The sequence below is a fragment of the Dermacentor silvarum genome, chromosome 1 (genome assembly GCF_013339745.2).
Source record: "Dermacentor silvarum isolate Dsil-2018 chromosome 1, BIME_Dsil_1.4, whole genome shotgun sequence".
NCBI lineage: Eukaryota > Metazoa > Arthropoda > Arachnida > Ixodida > Ixodidae > Dermacentor > Dermacentor silvarum.
The window spans coordinates 426,556,585-426,569,674 of record NC_051154.1 but is presented as its reverse complement, the minus strand read 5'-3'; positions in this window follow the sequence as shown (position 1 = coordinate 426,569,674).

Here is a 13,090-nt window from a genome sequence, read left to right as displayed (position 1 = left end):
TGTATCCTCCTTTCTACGTGGATCCGGAGGGCAGCAGTCTCTTGGGTCTGCTCAATTGTGAATTGGTCACGACGGAGGAAGGGTGGAATCTTCAGCTCTACACCAATTTCTTCCACAAGGTCATCAATTCGGAACCCCTTGTCTGCCATGACAGAGTCTCCTATGTCAAAATCTAGGTCCAGAAACCCACTTCTTCTGACACATTCTCTGTCCGAGGTACTTCCAGTGAACAACTCGGAGACAAAGGTAATAAGTCCATCTGGGGACACACCAATCAGTCCTTTAAGCTTGTGTGTAGACTTGTAATGGGAGTAGAGGCCGGACTGTGTCACAAATGACGATGGCACTTCGCACCGTATTTCTGTCGCATCAAGCAACACACGGGTCGATTGATACTTGCCCACAAATGCCAGAGGCATTGCTTCATCTATAGCTTGTCGTGATAGCCATATTGTCAGTGCTGTCACCTGAAGGTACATAAAATCCACCAAGTGGAAAATATTCTCGATACCATGCTAGCGGATACTGAAAACAAATGTCCAACATGCTGGTGGAATATGCCAAGTCGAAGCTTTATGAGGACCATGAAGAGTTGGTTTGGCACACTCACTTTCTGTGGCCGGCCCCTGTAAGCTTGATACCGGTAGCTACTGGTCCTGTGATGTCGTACTATATTGCTTCCATTTTCACCAGGGTCAAATACTCCAACAGATCTACAAAGTTGTCGTAGTCTGGCAGTCCTGTATAAAACTGAATGTCTTCATCACATTCTTGGAATTTTTCAATACGAAAAGGTGCATACTGAGTTTTTAATTTCTCGACACAGCGCTGGGAAGTAACTAACTCAGTTCGCAAAATATCCAGCTCCTGGCTCTGTGCTCTTAGCCTATTCCTTGCAGTTCCTAGCTCTGCCTAAGAAGTAGCGAGTTCAGCACGAGCCTTGCTTAGTTGCACGGCCTGCTCGGCTAGTTCTGCCTGCTGCTTAGACTCTCTGTCTTTAGTTGTGGCAAGCTGGGTTACCAGCGCAGCAATTATTTTTCTGAACTCCTGGCTAGCAGAACCATGCTACGGAGACACATTCTGGTCTGCAACAACCTCCTGTAGTGCGGGTTGGTTCTCGTCAGGAGCGTTTGCCAATTCCATTGAAGACTGACTGTCAGCTGGCAGGCGGAGCTCATTGCATTTCTTCTTGGAAGCAGGAATAGCTGGGATTCGCTGGCGGGGCGGTTTTCTTGGGGGCTTGGTCTTCCGAAATGGAAATATGGATGGCACAGCTGACTCCTTGAGTAGGCGATGGCCACTTGCAACATTTTCCCAGAAGTTGGTCTCTAGGAAATGTAGAGGCCACACTTTGGTAGCCTTAGATATTCGGAACAGTGGCCCTTCGTCCCTTTTTATGGCAGCAATCCATTTTTTCTTCAATCCCTCGTCGCTGGGAAATTTGTGGTACAACTGAAAATAAAGAATTCTTGCTATGATCTGTCTGTCTCATTTCATGCGCTGCAACGCACCCGGCGAACAAAACTCTTGCGTAAGAAGACTGACACACTGCCCGTCCCCGTAATGTTAGCTTAACATAACGCAAGTGGTAATGAATGTTTTAGCTCGGGCGAACAAAATACTTGCACAGCGCGCGGCAGCGACTCTCGCAACTCGCACGCGAAGCTTATCAAAAGCGTTCGCCGCGGATTAACGCGCAAATCCGACGCTCGCATATTGAGCAACACTTAAAGTGTAAAAAAGAAGCGTGAACTCGCGGTGACACAAAATAAACGAGCATAATACATAGGCACTCAATAACCAAAGCGAAGCAAAGTGCATGCCACTTCACAGGACATCGTGCAACTGTAGCCGATCGGCCTTGGATGAGTCGCGCGCATACGACGCTCGTTTAGCATTGACCGGCTAGGAGCTGACAAGAAACACGAGTATACGTGCAATTAAAACAACGCAAAGCATTACAATGCCGAGCCAATAAATTAAACCCATGCAGAAGCGAACGTGAAATCGCGGAAACGGATGGCCGATGCGTATATGTACTGTACGTACCTTTCGTCCGGATTTGTCAACGTATCCGTATTGCTTGCACACGGGGACACAGCAGTGTGTTGGCATCTTCTTCGCTCACGCCTTGAAAGCGCTTAAATTATAAACAATTACCACACAGACCACCTAAAGCTTGAATGGCGCGCAGCCAGAACATAGGTAACGAAGGTCAGAAGCGGCGTGTTTTCCTTTACCATGACGCGCCGCTGCTGCCCGCCTCAGTGTTGCCACACAGAGACACACTGTTGCTAGGCTTTCTGCAAGGGTCTTGTATAGGACACTCCTACCAAGAATGTGAATGCCTCTCTGTCGTGTGGGCTGTCGATAGATTCCGACTGTATGTAGCATTCATCATTTGAGGAGCATTGTGACCATGCATCATTGGCTTGGATGTTTACACTGAGCAGACATTGTGCAGTGCGACGTGGGGTATTGAAATTAGAAGGGTTCAAGTGTACCATAAGGCATCATAAAGGAAGGACCAACATCCCAGCGGATGCACTAAGCAGGTGCTCCATGCCTGCTGCCAAATCGGCTCAGCCTTGTTTGGTGGAGGACTGGTTCCCAATTGAAGTGAAAGAGCCACAACAAACCATTCGTTTTGAACTAGCAGCCCCTGTTGACGTGACTGACGTGTCCCCATTCACGGACACTGCAAAGTTCCAGTGGGAACAACGCAAGGATCCACTGCTGCTGCAGCCGCTGCAATACTTAAAGTCTGGCTCACTACCTCGTGACGCTAAAGAGTCCAAGAGGATACAGGACCCAGCTGGTGACAGCGAAATCTCGAACGATGGTATCCTTTGTACATGGTGACGTAGTCACCTGGCTTACCCAACACTTAAGAGACATGGCATTGAAAATGGAGTGTGACCACATGCTAAGTGGGCATTTAGGCTTCTTTAGAACTTGGAAACGTGTGAAGAGCCGGTTCACCATGGCTTGGTATCCGCTCCGATATCTCCCATAACATCGGCAGCTGCCAGCTGTGCCAGGCTGTCAAACCTCACCAGCAAAAACCAAAAGCACTGATGGACAGTTCATGGGCCACCCACCCAATGCAGCAGCTAAGTGTGGCCTCATTGCTCCACTGCCCACAACCCCTCGGAGCCACAAGTACATCCTGGTGGTGCTGGACAAGTTCATGAAATTTGTGAACTTTCTCATTACGTGCGCCTACCTCCAAAATTTATCATTGAGAAAATCATCGGTTTTTTTTGCCAGCATGGTGTGCCTAGCTCCATCTCTAGCGACAATGCAAACCATTCATCAGCAAATTGTATAAAGCATTCTTCAGCAATGGGAATCAAGGAGAGCCACACAGTCCCATACAGACCAGCAGACAGACTGTGGAACGCCATAATGCAACGGTTAAACAATGCCTGGTGGGCTACTGCACTTCCCACGAGGACTGGGACAAAGGCTGCCCGAAGTGGCGTTTGCAATGCGCACGTCTGAAAGTGTACTTACTGGCTTTACGCTTGCCTTCTTGTGCTATGGGCAGGAACTACGGACCCCGTGGAGCCATCACAATCAGGCAGCTGGCACCAAGGTGCCCCTTCTGCACCTCATGCCCTAGCTGCTGAACTAGATGTGTACCTTTGAGATGCCTGGGCCTTTCTGCAGGACCACCAAACTTTGGCAAAAGCCAGCCAGGCAAAGTATTCCACAAAAGCGCACTCCAGCTACCTTCCAGGTTGGAGACTTGGTTCTCTGGACACGCACCCGTTAAGTAAGGCAGCCATTGGATTCACAGCCAAGCTTGCCCCTCGATGCACAGGGCCATTAAGAGTGACTCAACACATTGGACGCAATACCTACAGACTCAGAGACCCCGGCTACAGGGAAACAGAAAGGCCTCGTTAATGCAGACCAGATGAGCCTTTATCATCTGCCTTGGAAGCCGTCTTCACAGGATAAAAGGGGGGAGACGGTACCAGGCCGATGCCAGGTGGCGTAGAGTCCAGCACGGGACGGTAGGCAACGGTGTGTGGCGTGCTGGGAGAATGTGGAAGCGTGTGCACGTGGTCAGCATGCGGGGAGCGTGTGACAACGAACAGACTGAGTGAAGTAATCGGCGGAGCAAGCCACATACGTTGCAGTTGGACGGAACGCAGACGCGTGTGTGTGCATGCAAGGAAGATTTTTCCTGAAATAAAGAACGTATTTGACAGTGCAAAGAGCAGGCGACGCGAGCACCAGACCAATGGCAAACCGTGCTGAAGTCACGTGGCATGGCGGCCAAGCGCAGACCCCAGCACGACCTTCAATCATTGCTTTTTGTGTGCTTGTTTCTGTATGGAGGATATAACTGAAGTGGTAAATTTGAAGATGGAGAAATGTGCTTTCCGACACGATCAAGATGGCAGTGCTCAAATTTACAGAGATAACGCGGCTTGCAAAACTCTGTTTTTTCGCGACTTCTGCAAAATGTTGTGGCACCTTGGCTGATACGACAAATTTTTTAGAGCACTTCTACATGTTTTTCAGGGATATTATTTCGGATCAGATAGAAAAAGAGTTCAAGAAACGGAAAATGTGACTGTCAAAAAATCTATTTTTGGCATCTTTCACGATGCGAAAGCCGCCCTAAAGTAACACTGGGGCTGAGGGACAGCACAGTAGAGTGTTCCGTAATAATTTTAACACTTGTGATTTTTAAGGCACACCGAAACCTCGCCAGAGAAATCTTTCAACTTTTTCCATTACAATTACGCTGATCCCAAAACTAATGAATTGTGTAAACTGGGCAAATCACAATGAGGGTGCAGTGTCCACACCAGTATAGACCACTTAATGTAACCGCTTATAGTGCAGGACCGGATAAATACGGTCTTTTCAGACTCCCGCTATTTTCCCATAGCACTCTATATATATACCCGTATTGCTATAGTGCAGTTGCGCGACACGAAATACCGTTACAGTGCGGCTGCCTGGAAGTTCGGCAGTCAACCTAGACGGCAAACGCTCTCCTCCTCAAACCACAATACTGTATTTACTTGAATCTAACGCGCCATTTTTTTCTAATAAAACAGGTCCAAAAATTGCGTGTGCATTAGAATTGAGTACGACCCTAAATATGTGTTACCATATATCCGTCGGCATTTCAAAATGGCTGCCTCACACGTGCACCGAGCCTAGCTACTCTCGAGCCTAGGTACCGTAGCTTCCTCCATGTGCTGCAGTATACGTTTCTTAGGCAGTAGTCTACGGTCTGTCTTCACGTTCTCTGCCTCTGCTCTATCAGCATGAAGTACCGAGTTCATCATGATGCCGCATTTAAAAGGAAAGCGATCATGTGTGCGGAGATGGACAGAAATTGGGCCGCATCACGGCATTCGAAGAATCCGAAACTTGCGTTCGGGACTGGCGCAAACAGGAGAGGATTTTCGCCGGCAAAGCAATGCGGAATGGTTTCAGTGGCCCGAAGCAGGACGTAATCTGTGACAATCCACTTCGGCGATACGATCGCCTTGGCCCTATCTTGAAAGCAATCTGCGACGGGGAAAGTCCGCCGCGCGCCGTGTTTCCGCCGCTTACAGGTCGCGTTGAGCAAGAGGCATGATAGCATGAAGGTCAATTCGCTCGCCACGCTTTGTCACTTGAGCATTTTGACAGTTCGTTTCTGCGGTCAACGAGCGAGATGTGTTCATTTTTGCTTGTGCGCGCGTGACACCATGCTTGTTAATTTATTTAGTAAGCGAATACAGAACCTAGAGCATGGTGACAGCGACGGCAGAAATGCGCCTGGAGTGTCTATAATCGCAATAAAATAGTTGTTTTGTTTATAGTGCGGTAGCGCTTATAGTGCAGATGTTCGCGACTCCGGCAACCAACGTTATAAGCGGTCTACACTGTAGTATGTCAAAGCACTAGCTGACACTAGGGAAGGACAGGGCGAAACTGACAGGCTTTTGTTTTTATAATCAAATTGTTGCTACATGATGCGACGCATCTACTGTCTCAAAGCACTTGGTGAAGTGCGTAGTTATTCTCTCATGCCATGAATGTGCATGTGACCTAGCAGATGGAGCACTGCACTACTGTACTGGGGGCACCCGGTTCAAATCTCATCATCGCCTATGCAATTTTTGTTGAGTGACAGTTTGTGTGAAATTCTTGGCGGCTGCTTGACAATCTGCTTGACAAGACAGCCAGAACACGCCAAGTAGTGGGAAAGGACAGACGAAGCTTTGCTATAAATAGTGTGCAAGGACCAGATGCGAGAATAAGTCAGCACGCACCCAAGCAATGCACCAAGGATGGCAGCCTTGGCCGACTGCGGTGCAATTCAGGCCTAGTTACTTCTTGTTTCCGTCCAGCAGCCCAATGACCTGGAAGTTTGGAAAACTACGAAAGTTTGCTGTGGGCACACTTATTTTCATTCTTGGCAGCGCATGTTGCGAAAACTATGCAAATAGTGTGGTTATATAAGTCATAGACTGCAAGTTTCGCAAATTTTTCAATAAGTTTCATAAGTCAAGTATGGACATGGTATCTCTGCAACAGAAGATGAGAAAACATCGTAACAGCCGAGATTCTGCAATGGCAGCCCGCATCAACAATAAAAAACAATCAAAATTCTGCAATGGCCTCCCGCATCAACAATAAAAAACAATTGAGATTCTGGAAACGGTCGAGATTCTGCAAAGAACAATAATTCGGCATATACCAAAACCTCCAATTCCAACTGCCATACACGATGTATATACTAATGCATTCTATTCACTCACAGTAGTTTACTAGGCAGAGGATTACTGAAAAGGCGTCTGAGCACAATCTGGCACTCGCACACTGTGCTAGTACGGCTGACCAACACAATGCCATGCTCCTTTACACACTGCTTACGAAAAGTGTGTAGAAAAACATCTTTTCCATGGAGCCTTCACCTAATAAACTTTTGGAGCTGACAGCACACACTGAACTTTGTACACTACGTACAGCTTATGCAGTATAATTGACTGATTGAGACTGAGCTGATATCGTTGGCTCGAACGGCAAAAATGCGCCTGGAGTGTCCATATGCTTGCTCTCGCAATAAAGGTAGGAGACACATGGTATGATTCGGCGCCCGATAGAATTGTACCCACCCGACGCCATATCGGACGCCGGATTTGTACCATGTCTCTCCTACTTATGGCAGCAAGTTGAGGGAGTGATCATTAGGCGAGGAAAAGAAAAGGCACACTCCTTCATTGGAAAAGTGGGGGTGCGTTCATTATACGAGTAAATACAGCATACCCGACTACAAATATGTAGAGTGCTTGAAATTTAATTTTTACCAGTTGCACTGAACTCTGCTAATTTTGACTACTATAAGCTCCAAAGTAGATGCCCACTTTTTTTTTAACAGCTCAGCCTTCATTATTATGTATCAGTTTGTACCACTCATAGAAGTGTTTCGCAATTATAATGTCTTGAGCTTTTCTAGACTAAGGCTGTGTGGTGTCTTGAAGAGTTGCTTTGTTACTGGAATATTATTTTCTCCAAATGCGTAAAGAAGCAAGAGGTACTTACCTCCGAAGAAATTCAAGGGTCGCTCCTACACGTGCAGCATATCTGATGTTCAAGCAGTCTAGTGGACAGCAAACAGGTAATCAATAGCCAGCTTCAAGCCGATGTTTGGTATTATAAGTTCCCTATCCACAAACAGATGGCAGGTCCATTAAAAGATGGGCTGACCTGGAAAAAAAGCAGATTTACAGTGAGGTACATACAATTTATGATGACACACCCTGAGCAGTATTATTCATTTATTCTTTATAGGTTAATAAGAAAGGAGTTGACCTGAACCAGGCTATCTCAGTAAATGCGAAAGTATCATGTTACAGGCAGACCAGAAATAAATCTGGAAGTGGAGGTGTGCAAATATAAAAAAAATCACATACAAATGTTTAGCTAAGAGGTCTCCCGGAACAATTAAAATTCTCTCCAGGTTCCCACTTATCTGCCCTCATCAACACTGGCGCTCAGCTACCAGCCAAGAACGCTAACCTTCACAGCCAGTTGAAGAAAGACACTCATGCCTGTTGCAGAGCGCACCACACGAGTCACAGATGAAAGTATGCCTATTGTAGGAATGTGCACTGCTCCAGTCAGTAACAGTGGTCACGAGACTACTGTTGTATTTGTCGCTCTTAATCGGTGTCCCTGTGATGTGATCCTTGGCCAGGATTTCTTGCCTGCACACTTCGCACTTATCGACTGCGCCAACTGTGTTCTTAAATGGAGCTCCCATCTGAACCTCAAATTGTTCGTGATCCCTTGAAACACTTGTGCTGCATTGATTTTGTTCGCTCACCATCCCAAGCTGCAACCTGCATCTCTTCGACTCCTATTCATGTAACAATATTCCATTAGTTTGAAGATATCTTACATTTCCTTTTGTAAACTTTTATGGCAATTAAGTGTTTGAGCAACGTACCACAAACATTAGGGCCAAGAAACTAAATGAGCAACCACATTATATTATCTATAAGCTTCTACCATGTGAGGCAAATCCTCGAACTACAGATTTTTGTCTCTGGCTCCTTGATTTAACATTAGTGGTTGCATGATGATTACCAGGGCTTTCACTGAAAAACTAGTTTGGAGAAACCTTTGGAACACAAAACTTTGAATTTTAGAGCACTTTAAAGCAGATATACCCAAAATTTATTTTTTATTTTTGCGCTAGTAAAAGCATTCGCTTACACTTTTCAGGATGTGTTTCACTAGGTGAAATAGTTGTATCTTCATCGTGTCCGGCATGCTCACTTGTCTTGCTCACTCAACAATGCGAAGTTAAAACCAGGAGGGCATTGGGTCCTCTCGTGTTTGTCCTGAACCCTGTTACGTGATAAAGAAGTACTGGTTATTTTGCTGAAGTCATACAAGATGTTCTCGTGTACTGAAATTCACAATGCATATATATATACAATAAAAGATTGGCCAAGTCCTGTTGCTCTTTTCATTATTCAGGTCACTTTTGTAGTAACGTGCTTAACTGCAATGACGTTAAAGTAAAGTTTACTCCTGCATTAAAACACCACGAAATTCAGAGATGCAGTGCTACGTTACAGACCGTATGATAAGAACGAAGTCCATCATTCAGCTTGTTTTTTTTTTGTAACCACGAAGCTGATCACTCAAGTCTCAGCTTTGTCGAGGATACCTAGGTGTGAGGCCCCTGTGCCCTCCATCTTGCTACAGCATTGACAAATGAGCCAAAAGGTTCTTGGTAAATCACTGGTGGCAAATAGTGCTGGCAACTCAGGATGATGAAGATCCTCATCGTAAGAAGGGTCTGTATACTCAGTGCCAGCAACTACTTGCAGCATCACATCAATCTACTACTGGCTGCACATTGTCATAATTAGTCACAAACATGTACGCTCTGAACTCTGATGAAATGGCACCTGAGAACAGCAACAGCTCGCGATTTGATTCAACATATTCAGCTCAACATATACAACTGTAGCTACAGGTGCTTCAACATAACCAAGTGTGTGAAGCCTCTTCTATGGAAACTATTCATTTAGGAACATGGCATAGACCAAAGAGCGTGACAGGCAAGCCACAAACATGCCTAGTCATTTGTGCCGATTGACCTTAAGTTGCAATAAACTAGTCTAGCTTTCTGCAGATGAAATTCATCGCCGTCTCGGGTTAACTTTTTTTCCAGGTGCTTTTTTTTTATATGCTTGTTGCAATTACATCTATTTTAGTTTTTTATCGACATTCGAGCTGATATGCAGCTTCCAAACAAGTTAACTCCTGTAATTGGGCCATCAAGCAGCCACAGCTGTGGCAATCGGCGTTAGTTATATTACGGTGATCTTGTTTAGTAGCATTTGGTGACATACACCATGTAGCCATTCAGAAAATTGCTCACGGCTTTTGCAGTTACTTGCTTTTCTTATGATGAACAGTGCATTTTGGGCTTTTGGTTAAAGGGACATATTTTAAAACATTGATAAATAAAAGAAAGGCTGGGAAAGTTCACCGAATGCAACTATGACTGGGCAAACGAGCAGGGTGTCAAGAAATCACTTGTCATCTACGTTGATGCCTGAAACAAGAAAGAGTGCAACCAGAGCTTAACCCTGTCACTGCTGTTTTTTTTTCTGACTGCTCATCACCCCCTGCCGGGTATGTTTTCATGTTGGTTCAGTGGAAATTTCATGCTAGTAATGCACCATGATACTCCACAGGACATAAAAAGATATTTCATCAGAATTCATCAGCAGTTCTTGAATGTCTTCGTCTGTCAAAGCCCGGACGCATGTGGCGCGCTGACTCGCCATGGCCGCTGCGCTCTGCCAAGATGAAGCGACGCGGTGGGTAAACATGTGCGCTCCATCTGTTGTCTAAAATTTAATTTACAAGTTCTATGTGTGTAGGTTACATCTCCATAGATGGCGGGACGTGAACGCAATTTTTTTGCACGAGTTGTCTCGGGAGTGAGTTAAAAGCAACACGAGTATACTCGGGAGTAGCAGGGGGTGCGCGTGGGTGGTGTCACGAGTTATCTCGGTAGTGGCAGTTAAAGGGTTAAAGTAATCACACATAAAATGTTAGTGAATGAAAACTTTTGTATATGTGAAATCTAGGTTAGTTCCTACTGGAACACATTTGCTGTAAGTCTGTTAGTGTCTGGAACAGGAAACCTGGTCAGCGAGGCAGAAGTACTGATCTTTATAATCTATAAATACGTCTTATTTTTATAAACAGGAAGTGCATACGAGAGAAGTTTATTAGGTCTCTATTTTGTCTCTGGGCCTGCCTGTGTGTGATGGGAATACAAAACAATTTAGGAACTAAGAAATAATATAGCATTTATCCTGATTAATTCAAAACAGAACAGCATGCTCATTATGCCTGCACTGCTTTAGGAAACTAAATCAGCTTGTGCACTCAAGTCCTTACAATTGTAACCTTGGCCTGTTTAGCTTGCCTAACATTCATGAAAAGGCCCTTTGTGGATACGACTAAGGAATCAATAGTAAAATGTATCGAATCATCTCAGGTCAGAAAGATAATGGTTGAACATGGCACAGCCTTAGAGGCCTACACCCAACTAAGCGAATGACACAACACACAATAACACAACTTTTCCTGATCGCCTAAGCATCTACTCATCTACAACACCAAAACTTCCAGTTTCGGTGTTGAAAATTCAACCTTGTGGATCCAATAATGTATAATATTAGCCTGACAGTTCCACCGCTTTGACAGCAGAAATCTTAGCCTGAATCACCGTGCTTCTAGTGTGAGCAATAGTTGAAGCATAACTTTAAAAGAACGAAAAATCTAATGTGATAGTGTCGCACAGAGATGCTTAGATTAATGAAGCTAATTTACATTTAAAAACTACTGTAAAACTTTACAGGCAGTACATTTTCCTGTAAATTCAAGAAACAGCCACATACAACTGTAAAAAAAGCAAAGCTAGGCAATCTTACACATGCATACCTGCCAAGTGTGAAGAAACTAATCGGGGAGATCTTCCCACTGGGGGGGGGGGGGGGGTAGTCGGCAGTCGGCTACACCCTCCCCCGACTACGTTTTCAAGTACTGCCAGGAGAACTTCATACAATGTTACTTGCAGATATATAACTTTCGCAAGCATTTCGTTGTTGCTCATTCTGTCTTCAAAAATTCTTTAAAATTTAAGTAAATGCTTGGGTCTTAGGTCCTACAACCACCATCTGATTATGAGGCACGCCATAATGGGAAATTAATTTCGACCAGCTGGGGTTCTTTAATGTTTGAACAATGGACGGGACATGGGCGTTTTTGCATCTCGCCGCCAACGAAATGTGGCTGCCCCGGTCGAGATTTGATCCCGCGAACTCGTGCTTAGCAGCGCAATGCCAAAGCCACTAAGCAACCACGGCGTGTGTTCAAAAATTTTTGAAATGTTTGATTGACTGAAATTTCATTTCTTTCACATTTTGCGACGATGACGTTTCCCAGCGTTTTAGACTAGCGACACATGGACGAGCGGCACTGCGTCCTCGTATTTTTCCCGATGATAAACTGCCGCTTGCACTCTGCATTGCTCTGTGGTATCAATAAAATACCCAACGTCACTTTAGCTGAGCACTACATTAAAACACACTTTTTGAGCTAGCGCTCCTTGCTTTTAAAGCCATGACTGACCGTCGGCCTACGCAAAGCCAGAGGAGCTGACGCCGAGGAGAACGATGGAGAGTCTAGTGTTAGGGTGGCTAGAATGAGGATGTGTGAACACCGGCGGCACTTTCCTTTGGGCGTGCGTGTCCCCCTTGCGCACCGATGCGACCAGGAGAAAGGTGGTGTTGCCACTCGCGGCACGGTAAGCTTAGCTGTGCCGGCCTCGCCTCCATCGTCAGTTGGTCTCGTCGCATGTTTTGGGGCGTTTCTCACGATACATACAGTGTTGCACAGCATCGTCGCGGCATGCCCATCCTAGTATTATTCACGAGGCCTTTCACACTAGCTCAATCCAATCACCACCGTCTGTTGCCTCTAGGTTTATCGTTGACGACTTTATTAATAGAACTGCAGTCTTGATACCACGCCACATTCCTGCCCTCTCAGCAAACACCGTGCCCGCAGTATTTCCGAACTTGCCAAAATACATTAGCAGGACTGACGAAAAAAAAGAGAGATATCTCACACGCTCCACGGGTCCCAGATTCGGCACACAAACCACTCCGGTATAGGCATTCTACCTTCTGTCACCCTGTATGCCTGGACTACATTTTGACTCTCCGAGTACGAAAAAAGTATTATTATCACCTTACAAGAGAAGCGGCGCTTGTCTTGACACGACAGGGGAATGCCCACCGGCAGACGTGGAAGCTGCAAATCTACAGTGGGATGGAATGCCTAATCCAGTCGCAGAAGAATAGTTCATTTTCGAGCTTAAGCGACTTTTGGAACTGTGGCCACTGCAGAAGTTTAAACAAAACAACATTGCTCAATACCAGACTGCAAAGTTTGCAATGAACGAAAAAAACGCCGCCTGTTGTGTTAACCAAAATGATAGTATTCTTCATTGGAGGAGGACTTCCCAGCT